This window comes from Coptis chinensis, chromosome 7 (assembly GCF_015680905.1).
Source record: "Coptis chinensis isolate HL-2020 chromosome 7, ASM1568090v1, whole genome shotgun sequence".
NCBI classification, from domain to species: Eukaryota; Viridiplantae; Streptophyta; class Magnoliopsida; order Ranunculales; family Ranunculaceae; genus Coptis; species Coptis chinensis.
Window position 1 is genome coordinate 37,734,243 of NC_141462.1, and position 19,564 is coordinate 37,753,806.

Below are 19,564 nucleotides of genomic sequence, written 5' to 3' on the forward strand. Positions count from 1 at the left end.
CTCATTTCTTTGAGGAAAAAGGAGGTGCCGCGATCCCGAGAAGAGAAAGGTGCAAAAGGGAGCGAAGCTCTAAGTCGAACGGCGAAGCGGTGATGGAGAAGCGCACAAGTGATCGATAACACGGAGGACCGACCGGGCGCTGCGGGCGCTCTCGGGCGCCCCGTTGTGGAGGCCGAAATGGGCCGGTAGCTCGAGCCATCCCGAGGATCGACTCATTGATGCTCCCCGTGGAGTTGAGATCAGAAGGCCGCTCCTCCCGTGGGTAGGTCGGAGAAGAGGAGGAGAATGGGTGGTCGAGCCGCAGGGAGCTCGAATGGCTAAAGTGGTGCGACATGCCCCGGGGAGGGCTCGAGTGGAGGAGGAGGTGGTGTTAGCGGCGGGCCGAATCGGGCGCGGCCCCGAAAGGTGTCATGGACTGGCCACCGGTCGCGCGGGATCTAGTCCGCCGACGCAGGGACGGGAACCCGATCCGCTTAGTGAAAGCGAAGGCTCCCCGTAAGGCGAAAGTGGAAAAGCGGGCCGTGGTGGCGATGAGCCGGAGGCCCAATTTGTGTACTCGACGAAAGCACGGAAAGGGCGCCGAATCAGAAGCGACCGACCGCCTTTTTTGTCGAAAAGGTAGCGGCCCGCTTATCGGAAATCATCGCCTACGGATGGAACCGCAAGGAATGGATGAGAAGGGATCGGGCGGATACCATACGCCGGATGGAAATCGCGCAATGTCCGGGTAATGAGAATTATCGTCCGCTAGTATAAGATGTTAACCTATGTTCGTTGCTTTTTGATCCGTTTGCATGTGTGCATTGTCAGAAATTTTGTCACGGCTTCCAAAAGTTGAAAGAGATTGCGCAGGTTCAATGAAAACAGAGATAGGAGTCTTTGAAGTTGACGGAAGAGCTGAAAACGCGGCGTGACGCCGCCAAGATGGAGCGCGGATGAGCTCGAGGGTCCGCTGGAAGGCACATGAAGCTCGACTTCGCCGAAGATGCCGAAGACACCGGCTGAAGATCCGGGCGAAGCTAGAAGGAGCGGAAGGTAACGCTCGCGGCCGCGAATCGTGGAAATTGGGAGGTCGAACGATTATGCCCTCCATCAGAAGAAAGTTGCTCAGACGCTTACTAAAGGCGCACGACGATCCGGATGTCGACTCACGGAGATCTGGAAATGGATTACAAAGCTTTGAAGGAGGAACACACAATATCGCACGCACCCGCACTACGCTGGAACAATGCAGGAGACGCCGATGGGGCGATTGGGTCCTCCTTGATCATACCGTAAACCGTGGTGTCCGGTTGGAGCCGTTGCGACCGATCCCGGATGAGTTTAGAACCGACGGGATATCGATCGGGTGGAAGGGAAGGTCTGCCGAGGTTGATGAAGCGTTTGAGCCCGGGCGAATCGATTGTGGTGCCCATGAGGGGCGAAGCCGCGGAATTTATTTTTGTTTCTTTTGCCGCCTTTATATGTTGTGGATACAATAGAACCGGTTTCCGGGTAACCCGGCGCTCGCTTTTCTTGTGTTGTTATGCTATGCTTGAAAGCAAGCTGGTACCCGATGCTAATTGGGGGTAACCATGTGATGTTACTATTTGTGTAGCGGGTTGGATTTTTCGAAGTAGTCCCAAAGAACTCTGGGCTAAACAACGACCAGATGAGAAAACCGGTAAAACCAGTCGCCCCTTGTTTTCATGCGGTGCTGGCTATTTGTTTTGCTTTGTGTGCTTGACTCGTTTGCTTGATCATAGCTGATTGTGATTAGACTGCGCATAACAGAACGTGGTAGATGCGTTGTGGTGACCACTTAGCTGCTGATGAGTGGTAAGCTTGGATGAGCGTCCTGCTGTTGGGTTATACCGACGAGACGTTGTTCGAATTGCGATGTATTCAGTGCTGCAAACCGAAGTGTTTCTTCACGTGCGTGACACGTGTAGGGAGGCGAGGGGTTCAGGGGACATAATGATGGCGGGCAGATGGCGTTTACGCCTCAAGGCAATTATGAGGCTTCTAGAAAAGACATTTCTAAGGAATATAAACGGTTCCTCGTGATACCATCAAGGTATTTGGCCATCGCTGAAGTCCCCGCTTCCGCCGCTTCGGCTTACCCACCCGTCGCCCGTTTCTGCTTCTTCTTGCTTCTTCACCGTGCACGTGGTTTCTTCTTTGTACATGTTATTCCGTTTGAGAAATACCTAGAGTAAGCTTTTAACCGGGGCCGTAACTTTGTCGCTAGGTTAGATGGCTAGATGTCGCGGCGTTTAGAGAGAGAAACGCTCCACTATCAATGGAGGAAATGGAGTTTGAGCCCTCATGTTCATGGCGATCGGGGAAGAGAAAGGTTGTAGATGGAGAAACGGCGGTCATAAACGATCGAGGGAGAGATAGTCGCCGGGCCGGGCTGCATAGATTCGTGTCGCCACAGCCGAAAGTGGGCTTAAACCATCGGTTGTTCGGCCGAAATTAACGAAGTTGGGGCAAGGTCGTGTGGGGCCATGTGAGAGTTCGCCCCGCCATGTAAGGGATGTGGGGGTTTTAATTCTACCACCGGGAAGACGGAAGAAGCTGGATGGTGAAACGCCGGATCAGAAGCTTCCACTCTACCCCATAAATACTTAGCCGCTCAAGGGGATCAGGCTAGATGGTGATAAAGCGAGGTTGAGGACGAGGACATGGGGACACCACCGGGACCGATGGATATGGCCGCTTGTTTGGTGAGTTCGATAGCTTAAGTCGTTGTACCGACTTTCGATGGAGTCCGTGGTCTAACCGTTCATGCGCTTTGCGTGGTATGATAAGCTGAAAGATGTCGCGCCGCTCGAGACTAGTGGTAACCCCGACGCGGAGTCGGGTTGACGCGAGTGCGTGGGGGTGGACAAGAAGAAACTAGAAGTGATGTCCACCAAAGTACCGTAACGTGAATCACCGAGAATTGCATCGCGACGGATACGACCGAGCTGGAAAGGGAATTGGCGGTTGGACCGCTTATGCGAAGAAATGTCGGTGGCGGTTAAAAGCGTTAAGAAGGCGATATCGAATAATTACATGTATCGCCTATGCCGCTATTGGACGAAAAGTATGACACACCGAGGAAAACGATTGTCGGGCGAGGAAGAAAAGCCTCGAAATGCGTGGGATGTCGAGTCGCCTTCGCATACCGCCTCAATTAGCGCAGCCCGGAAGACAAGCATGTCATTACGAGAATTGATAAGGTGATCGCCATCTCACTGTTAGTCTTAAGTTGTGAGTGTAGTCTACATTTTCTTTTATACGGAGAGCAAACAATAGAGTCGGTGTTTTCAGCTTGCCCGGAATTCGCCTTTTATTTGAGGACTGGTTTCCGCGAAGCGCGATTCTATACTTTGTTTATTTTAGATGAGACGCCGACCGGATTTTCCGGGTAATCCCAGCCAGATCGGTGGGCATATCTATTGCAATGCTTGATCAATATTGTTATTGGTCAGGTTTCACATGCATGTTATGTGTTCCCGTATGATGCATGTAGCTTCATGATAGCTGAGTGTCCGCCGTGGAGAGCGTTCTCGCTTTTTTAGTCGATCCTAGAAATATAGGTCCTCGACGCTATAAGAATTGGAGAGGCTATAGCCCGTGAGCTCCCCGAGTCTTCGCCTCACCGGAGCCGCTTTCGCTTTAGTCGATCCTCTTAGGAATATACAACTTAATTGATTTACTTACTTTACCAATTACCAAACTATACAAACCTTTGTCTTGTAAGTGTCTTGTACTTTTAATTAAATCCGAGCCTAGTGTAGATACACTATGTCCTTAAGACGATTTTTCCCCTCACGGTGCTTGAAGGTTGATGGAAACTATCTCCCAAGATAGAACGGATTTCCTATAGAAAGCTAGCACTTCAATTTATAGACTCAAACAACACAACATAAGTATTTGACTAAGAAACAGGGAGAAGAGAAAGATCGTAACTCAGGTGGTGATCCGGGTGTTTTTTCTCCAAATTCATCCACTATTTATAGTGAGTGGTGCCTTTCGAAAACAACACGGTGACTTTTGAGAAAAAGTAAGCAACTTTGAAAAGTCACATGTTTCGAAGGACACACCATTTCAAGATATAGCAATCTTGCAACCAACCGCCTATTTCGAAGGTTGCACCTTTCAAGCATGATTAATCGCTTTCAAACCAAAGGCACATTTCGAAGGTCGCGACCTTTTCGCATAATGCACCGCTTCAAACAAATGCATCATTTTGAAAAGGTTTTTCTCACATTACGCATCGCTTCAAGAAAACCCATTTCATCTTAATTGGGGTAACTTGGGAGACAAACTACTCATTCATATTTAAATGGATTTGAGCAAATCATTTTTCTAACGATCCCTAGAAACATAGGTCCCTCGACGCTATTAAGAATTGAGAGGCTAAGTAGCCCGCGGAGCCCCTCGAGTCGAATTCCGCCGAGAGCTGCTTTTAGTCGATCCTAGAAATATAGGTCCTCGACGCTACAAGAATTGGAGCTCCATATCCAAATCTTCATTCTCATTTCAATATCGTCGAGCAAAAATTCTACCAACATCAACATCAAAGCTTACAAACAATTAAAGCACAAAATAGAACTACCGATCCGGTTTTCCATTGAAATTTAATGGCCGAATATGATATGACCATCCTCTATTCAAATTATTGAATATGCGTCGCGATATGCCGTGATATTAGTTTTGTGTCCGGTTGTATCCCGCGGTGTTCACAGGTCAAAAAGAAAATTAATAGTTCATAGTTATGTTATTTGAACTTGGCACAATATGGCATGTAAATATTAGGTGTAAAGAGGAACACAAAAGAAAATAATAGAATGTTTATAAATACTTACAATTAAAATAAGTCCTAAAATTGATTTAGTAAAGAAAGTTGTAAAGTGGTAGTAACCGCGTCAAAGTTCTTGACAACTCTTCAAGTTATTGACGAAATGTGATCAAGTTTTTTTTTTTTTTAAAGGCTGTGAAGAAAAAAAAATGGGCGATGAAGAACTAGGAGAGGACTTCGAGGAAAAGAGAGAATGTGGAGGAGGAAAAAAAAGTGGAAAGAGAGTCCGCAGAAGGAGTTGAAGAAATATAGGATATTGGTTATTTTTCTTTTTTTTTTTTTTTTTTTTATTTATGGGTTTTAAGTTGTAGTCGCATTTGGATTGGGTTTTTTTTTTTCCTTTTCTCACCTGATATCCTTTTTTTTTTTTTTAATTAAGCCCGTATACGTACATCCGTTTTGGGAGTGACTGCTCGTATATATATTTTTGTGATATATCTTTTCCAAGAATTGTTTTAATATTTGTGGTGGAGTTTTCTTAGTAAGTACTTTGAGTTTGAAGTACGTGTTGAACCAACATCGATCATTACACAGCTGAGGTGGCAGATGACTTGAATACTGATGCGTGAATGATATGAATATTCTTCTTGTAATTATTTCTGCATTTGATGTTATTCGGTGCAATACAATCTATGTACGTCATTGAACTTGAACCCGCAACTTGGCGTTCAATGGAAGCCCCAAAGGTGGTAATCAAACATTTCCCACTCCAACTTGGAAGATGTCAATGTCCCACACTAATACTAATCAAACATATCTTTCAATTCCCCACCCCGAATTCGTCTTGTTTGGCTTTTGATACTTTACCTCCTATAAATGTAGATTATTGTTCGAAATTGACTAAGACAGTAAACGAAGTAAAACAGAGATATTGTCGCTTTGTCACTAATTCAGTTAATTTAGCAATCTACGTATTTGACCTAAACCATTGGATCTACATTTGATCATGTACAAATGGTTTCATTACAACCATTTATATAGAGTCAGGAATCAGGATTACCAAAAATGTTACTAATAGAAATATATTATGATTTATATCCTTTTTTCGAATTTTGACATTATTATGATTTGCATGGTGCAGCTCTTAAAAAGGATTGACTTCTAGCCACCAAGTCCCAATAAAAAGCGAAGACACCAACAGAGGAAATGAGAAACTAACAAAATCCGACCCGAATGAGTCGGGGGTCACATGATCTTGAACGAGAGCATTCATTTTGTTTCTTCACATCGCTTGGAACATAACAAATCAAAATAGTACAACAACTAAAATACCAAAGACTCAACCAGTTTACCACCTCAAAAACAAAACAACCTCCACGATATAAATTAAGTAAACTAAAATAAAATAACATTACATACAAAGATGAAATGCCAACAACTCATCTTTCTTTTCTTAGTCTTCACTTCATCGTCATCACCATACACCAATAACCGAAAACTCCATTTCAACCAACACTAATTCCTATTCACTTCTGACCCATAAAATGTTGTTAATTCAGTAACAAAATGCTGGATTTCAGAAGAACCACCAATAAGACCAAAGGATTTTATGTAAGAATGAAACTCTTACATAAACATGGAAGATCACTTGATACCAAGGTTTCTATTACAAATGTTTTAAATGGGTTGTTTGGATTTCTCTTTCTCTTTGTTTCCTTACATCTTATCTCATTACAAGTTCTCATAAAACCACCACCTCTCTTCCATCAACCAAAGTTTTGAAAGCTAGTTTCGTTTCTCAGGCTCTTTTCGAATCAAATACAACAGTTTGCAACAAACTATTACTACAAAACCATCAATATCTTCAGGTATGATTATTTCCACTACATCAATATGTTAATTCCTTTATGTAATTATGTTCTAATTAAGTTTCTTGGTTGGAAATAGGAGGTTGAAAGACATGAAGGTGTATGTATACGATCTTCCATCAAAATATAACACAGATTGGTTATCAAACAAGAGATGTAGCAACCATCTTTTTGCTTCAGAAGTCGCGATTCATAAAGCTTTACTAAGTAGCGATGTTCGAACGTTAGACCCAAGTGAAGCGGATTTGTTCTTTGTCCTGTTTTATGTGTCATGCAATTTTAGCACTGTTAATGGTTTTCCAGCTTTGGGGCACGACCACTTTTAGCATCTGCAGTGCAATTTATTTCGTCTCAAATGCCATGTTGGAATCGTAGTAATGGTTCTGATCATGTTTTCGTTGCCTTCTCATGATTATGGAGCATGTTTTCACGCAATGGTAAGTCAAAATATCAAATATTTCGGAATCACGGCATTGTGTTTTGGAATTCTGCTTTTTGTTGATTTTTATTCATTTTGTGTTTGGTTTTTCTGAAGGAAGATGTAGCGATTGCAGGTGGAATTCCGAAATTCTTAAGAAAATCGATAATGTTGCAAACCTTCGGCGTGGAATATCGGCATGCATGTCAAGCAGTTGAGAATAATGTTAATACCACCTTATATTTCGCCAAAAAGTATACGATCAACCGTTGAAATGATGCCAGAGAATGGGAAAAGGATATTTGGGTATTTTTTCAGAGGAAGATGGAAGTTCATCAAAGAACGTCAGTGGACGGTTTTATAGGCGAAGTAATTATTCTGACTTCTCTAACTCTCGAACCTAAATTCTCATTTATTAAGCTTAGGATTTATTGAGATTTTTTTTTTATGGTGAATATTATTGAGCTTATAAATCCAATTCATGCCAACTAGTTTCCTAAAAAGAAATACTTATGGAATGAAAACTATAATAGACTTCACATATACTATATATATGTAGGTTTTCTTATACAATTGCATCAGCTATTGAGCTGCTAACATTTGATTCATTATATAAAAGAGCGTCGTCCAACTTAAATCGTTGCTTAGAACAAATGAACCCTATTCAACTCTCCAAATGAATTTGACTTTTATGCACGTCCATTTCAGCGTGAGCTTATCCGTTTTGTAGATAACATTTCCACGTCCACGCAGGTTAATATAAAAGAAATCAGAGTTTCATTAATCATTATTGGCTCTTTGAAGTGGTTTTATGGGATTTATGGCTAATTGAGGGCTTGATCCTTAATGGCCCATTTTTGGTCACACCAGCCACCAGGCCCTAGCGACCTTTCATAGGTAGCAGCAAGGTGTCACTGCTACATATGTGTATTTTGGTTTCCACTTGTTCTGTTTGGTAGAGATTGCAATCTGTCGCTCGGTTAATGAATGAGACATATTGCTTTTTGGTCCTGGGGCACTCATCAAATTGGATTGGGCAACCTCAAAAATATATATATATATTACAAGTTTGTCATTAAAGTTCCGGGCCCAACAACTAATCCAACTTGTCTTCTATAGCGAAACCCTGGGTGGTTTTGAGTCAAGACGTTGTTTGAGTGTCTGTTTCTCGAAGCGATCTCATTATGTAGTTTGAATGTGCACACAAATCAAACTTAAGTATGGTTTGGTTTGGTACACCAAACGGCTTTCCCATGTAGTTTGGGAGTGTACACAGTGATACTGGCGATGTCGTTTGAGACAAAACTCTTTTGTTTTTGGCTAGATGATATGGCGGGGTCGTTTGGGTAGTCTCCAAGACAACATGGCGTGCTCGTTTGGGGGCTCTCTTGAGCGACATGGCTAGGTCTTTTGGACTTAAAAAATTCGGTTTGTTTGTCATAATGTTCCGTTTAAAAATCGACTTTTCACTTAATCAACCCAAACTTGAACTCAAACTCGAAAACGGCTTCATCAAAGCTTGGGCAAACTTGAACTCAAGTTTAATCAACTCAATCTTCCGCCCAAACTCAAAAAAAATATTAAATTTGAAATCATCAAGTTTAATCAACCCAATCTACACCCCCAATCAAGTTTAATCCACCTAATCTTCCACTCAATCAAATTTAATCAACCTAATCAAGTTTAATTAACCAAACCAAATTTGAATATATACTTAAGCGCCGACCGCGACTCAAATTGGGTGAAATTGCCAACTTCGATTCTCATTGTTGATTCACAACTCGACTCTCGAAATATGAACAAGATAGAAGTTTTTTTTTTTTTTATTTTTATTTTTATTTTTTTTTTTTAGGGTTGGGTCTACATGAGAAGATGATACCAGCTAAAAGATTTGAAAAATGGTAACCGCTATCATTGAGATGCAGGGTGTATTGGGCTACTGTTGTTGGACTTAGTTATCGGGTTTGGGCCTCCCAATACAATTTGATAAATGCCCGATTAAATCACCATTGCTTTTGGATTAATTGGTGTGCTACAGCCTACATTGCCCTACATCTCAATATGTCTCAAGTCTTAAGAGTGGAGAAATGAGTTAAACAATGAAACACTGTGAAAGTCGCCGGGTACACGCAAGCAAAACTCTAGAGGTCGACACTTCTTAGCCCATTTTAACTGGGTCATGTGATTATTTTTGTTCTAGTTGTTTGGGCTTCTGAGTTGCTAAATATATTATTCATTTTGAATTCACTCAATTCAGACATAACAATACATAAAATTGTGGTCTCATATTTTCTCAGACACATTTTATATCTAATCATACTCTTTAATTTTCAGGAAAGTGAGGACTGTTATTTGGCAAAGTTTCAACCGGCATAGCAAATTTTACCTAAAGAGGAGGCACAGATTTGATGGATATCAATCCGAAATCGCGCGTTCAGTATTTTGTCTATGTCCATTAGGTTTTAGGCTCCATGGAGTCCTCGACTAGCCGAATCAGTAGCCCTCGGATGTGTTCCAGTCATTATAGCCGATGGAATCAGGCTTCCGTTTTCGAACACCATTCGATGGCCAGATATCTCTTACGGTCGCAGAGAAAGACGTTAGTGATCTTGCAAACATCTTGGAACACATCGCAGCGACTAATCTTGCCTCACCATTCAAAGAAACTTGTGGGAGTCGACTAATAGACGGGCCATGTTGTTCAATGATCATATTGAGCAAGGAGATGCGACGTGGCAGGTTCTACATTCTCTATCACAAAAATTACATCGGTCCTATAGAATATCGAGAGTATCAAATCAATTGAATGCTGAGATGTAACCGTTATTACCGGTTGGTTGTATACATTTTTCCGATGTATTTGCTGGTTGAGGTGTTACAAAAACGTTAGAAAGTTGCTGGCTTGGAAGGTCCCCTAACACAGACTCGTTGGGCCAATCCAGATTGAGCCACACCACACACGTGTCTAATATGCAAAGATAGCCAGGTTAATTGGCAATTTTTGGAGCTGAGTACACAGCCGGGGAGGGGCTAGCCGCAGCCCCCAACTTTTCCGTTGAAAAAAAAAGAGTAGTTATAATAGTAAATAGCGTATGATTCACCCAAAATAAATATTAGAAGTGTGTTAGTAGTAGCCCCTCTTGAGTGGCAATTCTGGATCCGCCCAGTGAGTACAGAAGACAAACTAATGATAAATGAGATTGTAATTAATAGGAAAAGATTTACAAATACCGAAATATATCATTGTATTATAAAATAAAATATATAAGAGCGACAGTATTGTTCAAGGATAGCCAAATTTATCACTTGGTCACTGTCACGGTGATAGTCATCATCAGAGCATTCCCAATGCAGTCAACTATTATTCACTTCCACGTAGGCAGTATTTCTCTTTTTTTCCACCGTTTTGGTGAAAAACAAAGTGAGGTTGCACAATGCAAAGGTGAATATTAATCTCGGACGGGATGTTAGATTCCGATGGGGGCAAAAAAAACCTTTCCGAGCGAAATGAAACATCCCGAAAAAAAAAAAAAAAAAAAAAAAAAATTGGAAAAATCACGCAAGACGGAATGAAACATTCTTTCTGGAAAAAAATATATATATAAAATATATAAAAAAAATATAAAATATAAAATATAAAACATACGAGACGGAATCCAACATCCCGTCCGAAGTTCACAACTTCGACCACTATCTTGGTTGAAGATTTCACCGCGTTTTTGACTTGGGAAAATAGTCACCCACCATATTCACCTTTGCATTGGGCAAAATTTTTGAACAAAAAGAGGTGAATAAAGTCCTAAACCCACCATATCCACTTGCATTGGGAATACTCTCAGAAGTGATACATACTATGCATTAAAAAAAAATTAGTTGGAATTCTCAAAACTTTGGAAAAATTGTTTTCCTAATTCGAGACGAGAATGTTCATTTACCCAAATAAAAAGATGGAATGTTCATCAAATTTACGAACAAAGTGTCACTAAAAAGTCACGAAGATATTCACATTTTGGTTTTCACCTTGTTGACATTTTAGAAATTTTGAAACTATTTTTTTTTTTTGTAAGGAGAAATTTTGAAACTTCGTCCATATATGGTAATGTTAGAAAAAATTGGTTGTCATCTCAACATTATATACAGATTTTGTTAATTTGTTGTTCTTCTCTGGACGTAACAACTAACAAGGGTTTATAGCATAATAAGAATATTCTAGGCGTTTCATAGTATTATTTGTCGTAATTTTGTAGGTAAAATATACAAGGGTGATCTTGGATACACCCATAAAAACACTCCGTGCGATAACTAACTAAAAAATTTTTTGTCGTACCCCCAATATAGCTTCAATCAATAATATTTTCCAAATTAATTTGGGGTATTTCTAATACAAGAAATTGGGTTAGGAAGCCTGTTTTAGACAAGTTTGCATTTAAAACATTGAAAAATATTATTTTATAGATTTACTACTATTTATCTTTTTTAGATAGCGAAAACTACTTGTAGAAGGGAAAAAAAAAAGGATTTTCAGGCTTTGACTATAACTACCCACATTTTGTGGGAAGTGGACAATTTAGTTATTGAGTTTTATAACCATTTTATTTTTTCTCTTTTACCCTTAAATAACTACCAAATAGTTTTACTAAAAATAAAGTAATAGAATTCATTTTATAACCATGTGGTTTGCATTTTAATATGGTACTAGGGTATGCGGGTGCCTCACGACTGCTAGACCTCGGCTGGCGGCACTACCCCGACAACTCATCACGCTTTCGCCGCGTAGCACACACATCTTAAAGCAAAATATTGGTATGAGACCGGTGAAACAACTCAATTTATAAGTTTAGCCCATGAGGCCATCCCAATCCCATTATCTATAAGCCCAAATCAATTGAAGGCCTAGCGGTTTATTGCTGTAATAACAGTTTATAAGTCCAATTGCAATTATTGACTTTTGGTTAATTTTTTGACAAATCCCAGTGGTATTGATTACACTTAACAAAATTACACAAACCTCCACTTTGGATCTGAGTATGTCACAAACTTCTTTAAAAGGCGGTGGGACAACCATTGGATGGAGGCCACGTGGGCCCCACACCATTGTTTTTATTATATAGATATCATAGACAAAAACACAAAATTAAACCATCTACAAGATACACAACACATTTTAAAATGCATATGCACCCACATTGTAAACTTGCTTACACATTTTAAAGTGCATATGCATAATGCATTTTAAAATGCATAGACAAAATGCATTTTATTATGATATGGGTTCCACCAACTACTATGAAATGCAAAGAGTTGGTTTATGGTTTAGTGTCTAGAAATTTAGAGTTTAAGCTTAGGGCCTAGTTTACAAGGGGTTAGAGGTTAATGTCTTAAGGTTTAGGGTTTAGGGTTTAGGCTTAGGGCCTAATTTGTAAGGGTTTAGGGTTTAGGTTTAGTGTCTAGTTTATAAGAATTTTGGGTTTAGTGTCTAGACGTATAGGGTTTATGTTTAGGGTCTAGTGTTGAATGCCTCTACAATATGGGAGGCGTAGCAATTTTTAAGTTTTTACACCATATGCATTTTAAAATGAAAAGTATGTTATTATAAGTAAATTCTCTAGACTATTTATTTTAAAATGTTGAGTTCAAATAACTTAATTATCGAGTTAAAATGCATTAAATCAAGTGCATTTTAATATTTATAAAATTTTAAGAGATTATGGAGGAGGAAATCTCGTTAAAGAGGGTATTCTTGTCCATAAATTCCAAAAGTGGGTTGATATGTGTCGAATTCTGGTTTTGGTCAAACTTGGATGTAAAAACTAAAAATATTATGCCTCTAGTTTTGGAGTCCAAACAATTCTCAACGGACTCCCTTAAACCAATTTTCTGATTTCCAATAGACAAAAAAAAAAACAAAAAAAAAAAAAAAAAAAAAAAAAAAAAAAAAAAAAAAAAAAAAAAAAAAAAAAAAAAAAAAAATCAAAACAAAAACAAAATTTCCACTTGATTAAAAAAAAAAAAAACAAAAGCCCTTTTTTTCGACAATCTTTTTCTTTCCCCATTCGTCAAAATTTGATTTCGCGATCGATTTTTTTTCCCTTCATTCTCATTAGGTGGTATTCATCCCTATTACTTTGGTATGGTTGATTCAAATTAAAAGTGAAATGTTGCTAAAAAAGAAGTTATTGGAGAAGAAATCAATATCATTTTTTTTTAATAGAAAAAGAAGAGCATGTTCTTGTTCTTTTTCAGTTACAAGTGAGAAACTTAGAATATATACGGTTAAGTATTTGGTCCTTAATATATTCTAATAAATGAATTGTTTTGTTTTGGGTACGCCTAATAAAAAAAATGATAATTTAAGAACATAAATGTGTCTAAAACAATTTTATTTATTTATTTTAAAGTTAGGGTATGGGAGTGTTTTGATGGGTGTGTCCAAAATCACCCTTATACAATTGATATTATCAAACTAAAAAAACATAAAAGTTATTTTTTAAATGGTGGTTTTCAAGTTTATGAATTCATTTACTAATTTTTCCGAACCAAACAAAAATTGTAAAGAGTAAATAAATTTCATAGGAGAAAATTGGTAACCAAATAGTTGAAAATGGGCATTTCAAGTTGGGTTAACTAGTATTACACCCCAACTAGATCAGGATGGGAAATTAGGGTCCCTCTTCCCAATACACTAAAAAAAACACACGGTAAACCCAATTTTGTTTTTTTGTGTATTTGGGAGGAGAGACCCTAATTTCTCATCTAGTATCTAGCGGGGGTGAAATCCTAATTGGCTCATCTAGTGGAGGTGTAATACTAGTTAACCCTAATCCTTTTCAATTTTTGAACTCCTTACTATGAAATATTTTTTGTTCATTTTCCCATGGCACATTATTCCACAGAATGTGCATTACTCCTTACTAGTTTGTTAATCCTTTCTTAGTTTCAGAGGGCAAGCAAGGAAACAATGTATAAAAACAAGATGACTCAGTTTTATATAATAGTCGATCTAGTAACCTTCCTATCCACACGGTTTTGCTGATTTAATTTGTTTCTTTTAAGGTTTAATTGTTGGTACTGATCTATCACCTATATATGCATGGCCTATCTCCAGAGTTGGCCAATGGTTTCTTCAGTGTCACATTATAGATACATGCATATTTGGAGTTATACACTTATCATACCCAGATGCTTGACTTGTCTGCTTTAGAAGGATTTAATCTTTAGCATCATTCTATTCTGTCGATAAGTTCGAGATTGATGTTAACTTTCATGTCTTTTTGTTTTGGAAAAACTCTAATGGAGTAGTTTCTATTCTGTTGATAAGTTCGAGATTGATGATTAACTTTCATGTCTTTTTGTTTTGGAAAAACTCTAATGGAGTAGTTTCCCAGCGGTTTCATTGAGACAACATGGAAACAGAGGAAGCAGAACAAGGCTAGTATAGTTATTACTATAAATCTGACTTGGCTAATTAACTAGCATTCCATATCCTTAAGTAACCCAGTTTTAAAGTTGAAGCGACGAGAATGGCTGAGAAGTTGTTGGAGGCTGCTCGGACTGGTAACACAGGGTATGCTGTTTGAATTATTGGATGAGAACCCATTAGTTCTAGCAACTTTTGCAATAGGATCAAGGGAGACACTTCTACACATAGCTTCTATGTTTGGGCATGTTGATTTTATTGCGACGTTGATAATAAAATTACATCCATCATCTGCTCTAGAACTCAATCAAGATGGGTATAGTCCTATGCACATATCTTCAACACAAGGGCATCGGGAAACAGTTGAGTTCTTTATAGAATTTGGACGTTTTCATTCAATTCTAAATGAGTTTTGCTTGCAAAAGAATATACATGGAAGAATCCCTCTTCACTGTGCAGTTTCTAAAGGCAGGGTCGGTGTTATGGGCGCATTGCTGATCGCATGCCCTGAATCAGTTCAGCAGTTAACTGATGAAAGAGAGACAGTTCTTCACCTTGCAGTAAGAAATAACCAGCGAGAAGCCTTCTCCTTTTTAATTCAGCAGCCCAGTATCAAAGCGCTTGTCAATTTTATGGATGATGAAGGCAATACTATACTACATCTAGCAACTGTGTGCAGGCAGCACCAGGTGAGCGCTTCAAAAGTTGTACTATAGTGTCTTAGTTTATTAGGAGCAAATAGCTACATAATTAAGCGGAAAGAACTTTCTTAGACCTCCAAAGAATAGATTTCTAAGTTCTCCACCCCGGCATATATGATATGATAATGATCAATTTGTACCTAGCTAATACCCAGCTCAATGATATTATTGTTTCCATATGCAGATAGTAAGTTTCTTGTTGAAAGAAACAAACGTCAATGCGAAGTGCGATGAACTCAAGAGGCCTAACTGCCCTGGAAGTTCTGTTGATGACTCCTAGTCAGTCAAACGATATAAAACTTGGTCAGATGCTTCGAGATGCAGGAGGAGAAATATCACAAAACCATGAAGCATCCTCTATTCAAGTTCAGGTTTCAGCTACTGATGTGACTTCAAGCCATCAGACGGAAAAAAACAGCACCAAAAAGAAAGGAAAGGAAATGGTACTGGAGTTGCGGAATGGGATTATGATGATGGCATCACTAACAGCTTCTATGACCTTTCAGGCCGCATTGTCACCTCCAGGGGGTTTTTGGCAAGATTGGAGTGATAACACAACTAGTAACAGCACAATTGCAGCCAACACAACCTCACCACCTGCTCATAAACCAGGGACTGCTGTCATATACGACTTAAATCACAAGGAGTTCACATCGTTTCTTCTTTGGGATGCAATGGGTTTTTAGCGTCGCTGAGCATCATATTGTCTCTTATAGTACCAATGCCGTTTAAAATGACTCGGTGAGATGGGCATTTGTACGGAGCTCTATCTACGTAGTTGTACTTTCAGTTCAGTTTGTTTTCTTGGAGGCAATTCAACTTACCACCAAGAAGATTTATCAACAAAAGACATTTGCCGTCTTTTTAACCTTTGTTGGTCTCTGGCTGTCATTTGGTTCCATTGCTCTCTCCCATGGTTTTTCCTTGTTGGACAAGAAAGAAGATGATAATTCCATGAGTCTGATTGATTTGACTGTCGGTATTTTCTGATCACTTGTGTTGATTCATGTATATATGCTTTCCCAATGGTGAGAAAAGCTAAAAGGAGGAAAAATGTTGGGGTTTATACCAATACCAATCGATTCCTCCACTATGAGATAATTTGTATTTGAACTCAATTCAACTCAGGACAAATTCTAAATATCAACTATGATCTATACTAACATGCCCAACTTGCTAAACAACTATTAACAATGGATAATAATGTAAAACAAGTAAAACAAACCACAACACAAAGATATTGTAGAAAGTCAGATATTAGTTTTCATGTATGAAGTGCGACCTGCATTGGATGAAGTACAAATGGAGCACGACACGGGCCTCGGTGAGCAAGTTCCCAAATAACTTGGTAGCGACCAGCCGGTGTTTCTCAAGCCACCGATCGTTTTGTTTCTATTTGTTATAACCTCTATATAAACCAAATTGTAATCTCTTAGAATTTTATAAAGTAAATATACTAATGAATTGAATTGAATCCTCACGGTTCTACATGGTATCGAGCCAAACCATTGAAATCCCGCATATTACAACCATTAATCAAACCATCCTTGAATCTCAAACCCATTTTTTTTTTTCCCAAAACCTAAAACCTAAAACCCAATTTTTTTTTTTTTTTTATGAATGGCTAGATCGACAACAATTCTTCCAATTTCATTCATCACCACTACACCCCACAAGACAACTCCGTTCCCAAAATCTATTTCATTAGATGAGTCCAACTATACCATATGGGCTCCTCTCATGCGGATCGCGATATTATTGGAGCAAGGGGAAAGATTGGTTTTTAGACCGACACAAAGGTTGAACCGGATATGAATTGAATAGAATATGAAGGTTGGGCAACGATAATGAAAAGGTGAAAAGTTGGCTTATTGATTCTATGGAGATTTCTCTTATGAATCGATATATTTGTCTTCCTACCGCAAAAGACATTTGGGAGGTCGTGGAGAAGACCTTCTATGATGACTCGATGAAACTTCGAATTTTTTGAATTGAATCTGAAGTGCTTTAAAGCGAAGCAAAATGGGAGACCTATTCCTTCCTATTACAACGAATTGGTGGCCATGTTACAGGAGATTGATCAAAGGGTGACCTCCCGAATAACAATGTTGCGGTTGTAGTCCGGGACACGTCAATAATGTCAGTGCGGGTTCATATATTTTTGCGTGGACTCGATTTGGAGTATGATCGGGGTCGCGTGGAGAGATTCTTCCACAAGGACCCTAAATTTTCCTTAGAGCAAAGCTATGCTTACATTCCCAAGGCAATCAATCGAGAAACAAAGGCTGGGCCTCGTATCAACCGAATCATCTGTCTTGGCTATTCATAGCAAGACGGTTACTCCACCTGGTTTCTCTGGTTATTCACGCAACCCTAAAGGTAAATCCAATCCTTATGCAGATAAAAAGTGCAGTGTTTGTGGAGAATTGGGTCATAGCAAGGAGAGATGTTATGAAGTGATTAGCTATCCTGATTGGTGGGACTTCGTAAAGAGGCCACAAAAGAATATAAGCAAGGCTGTTATTGCTAATGTTGTGCATGGACATCCAGACCATGCTTCGGCTAATGTAACTCAATCAGGTATGAATGGTAAGGTTATTTCGAATAGTACATGGATAATTGATTCGGGTGCATCTGACCATATGACAAATGACCCTAGCCTTGTGGAAAGTCTTAGAGTTTCATCTCAAACCGCTGTTTCTACTGCAGATGGCACTCCAACTCCGGTTAGCGGAGAATGTTCTATTGTATTATCTAAAACCCTCACTCTTGAATCTGTCTTAGTTGTTCCATCTCTTGTTTATAACCTATTGTCTGTTTGTCAAATCATTCTAGCACTTACATGTACTGTGACGTTCTATCCATCCTTCTGTGTTTTTCAGGACATTCTGACTCGCCAAGTCCTTGGTTATGGTGTTAGAAGGGGGTAATTGTACTATCTGGATTTGACAGAAACTATAGAGAAACAGAAGAATTCTCTGGGGCAAGCTAATTAGGTTAATAGGGTCGAGAATGCAAAAGAAGTTGTGTGGTTATGACATCGTAGGTTAGGTCATCTTTCATTTAGTTATCTTAAGAGGTTGCAACCTCAGTTATTTTCAGTTGTTAGTGATTCTGAGTTTCATTGTGACATTTGTGAACTGGCCAAGAGCCACCGTATTTCATATTCACCAACTCTTAATAGATGTCATGTTCCTTTTATGAAAATTCACTCTGATGTTTAGGGTCCTGCCAAAGTTTCTTCTTTCTCTGGAGTTCGCTATTATGTGACTTTTATTGATAATTGTACTCGCATGACTTGGGTGTCATTACTGAAAAACAAAAGTGATGTATATGAGATGTTTACTGTTTTCTATAAAATGGTGGCGACACAGTATCAACAATCTATTAGGGTTTTTCAGTCTGATAATGGTGGCGAATTTGTGAATGGTCTCATGTCTGAATTTTGCTGGTCAATTGGAATTCGTCATCAAACCTCCAATTCTGGTACCCCCCAACAAAATGGTTTAGCAGAACGGAAGAACAAAGGTTGTTGGAAGTTGTTCGTGCTTCCTTGTTTGGCATGAACGCATACCTCGATCCTATTGGGGTGAAGTAGTAGAAATTAGCGACCTATGTTATAAATCGTACTCCTCACGGGTAATTGAGTTCTAGAATCCTTATCAGAAACTCCATACACTTTTGTCCATCCCATCCATGCCTAACTTGGAGCCTCGGGTGTTTGGATGTACAGCTTACGTCCATATCCCACAACCAGATCGTAGTAAACTTGATCCTCGTGCGAAGAAGTGTATTTTTGTGGGTTATGCCAAGTTTTAGAAAGGGTATAGGTGTTATGATCCAATTACTGACAAGATGCATATATCTCTTGATGTCTCATCCATGAATCCGACCCAGATATTTTGGGGAGTTTCGAGTCTTCCGGGGAGAGTGCCGGTGAAGAGCATCCTGATGTCTTTGGGGAATTGGAACACTTGGAGGAATGATTTGAAGTTTCGGAAGCAGAAATTGATCCTGTAGCAGTAGAGACAGAAGCACATGATCCGGATGTATCTGAAACTGTAGTACAAGACATTTCCCCTTCTACATCAATAACTGAAGATCTCGATCAGAATGATTCCCCTCAGGTACCTCCTATAACCGTTAATGAATCTGTTGGGTTAGAAAGTCTTGAACCTAGACAATCACAAAGAACTAGTAAGGGAGTTCTTAAGAAACAATACGAACCAGACATCAAAGCCACTACCAAATACCATATAGCTAACTCTATGTCTAACCATAGCCTTTTTGAGTCACATTTACTTGTCATAAATCAATTATCTACTGTATATATTCCTAGTAACGTGCAGGATGCTTTGAAAGATCCAAAATGGAAGAAAGCAATGAATG

At 39.3% G+C, this 19,564-nt stretch overlaps 2 pseudogenes across 2 annotated transcripts; both read left to right on the forward strand.

Moving 5' to 3' along the window:
* The first annotated feature begins 6,337 nt into the window (after nt 1-6,337).
* LOC147487413 (putative glucuronoxylan glucuronosyltransferase F8H) lies at nt 6,338-9,950 on the forward strand (annotated as a pseudogene). Its single transcript, XR_015201279.1, has 4 exons — nt 6,338-6,635; nt 6,722-7,076; nt 7,175-7,421; nt 9,389-9,950. The product of XR_015201279.1 is annotated as a putative glucuronoxylan glucuronosyltransferase F8H (transcript).
* A 4,655-nt stretch (nt 9,951-14,605) lies between these two features.
* LOC147487414 (uncharacterized) lies at nt 14,606-15,861 on the forward strand (annotated as a pseudogene). Its single transcript, XR_015202791.1, has 2 exons — nt 14,606-15,163; nt 15,360-15,861. The product of XR_015202791.1 is annotated as an uncharacterized LOC147487414 (transcript).
* The last annotated feature ends 3,703 nt before the right edge of the window (nt 15,862-19,564 follow it).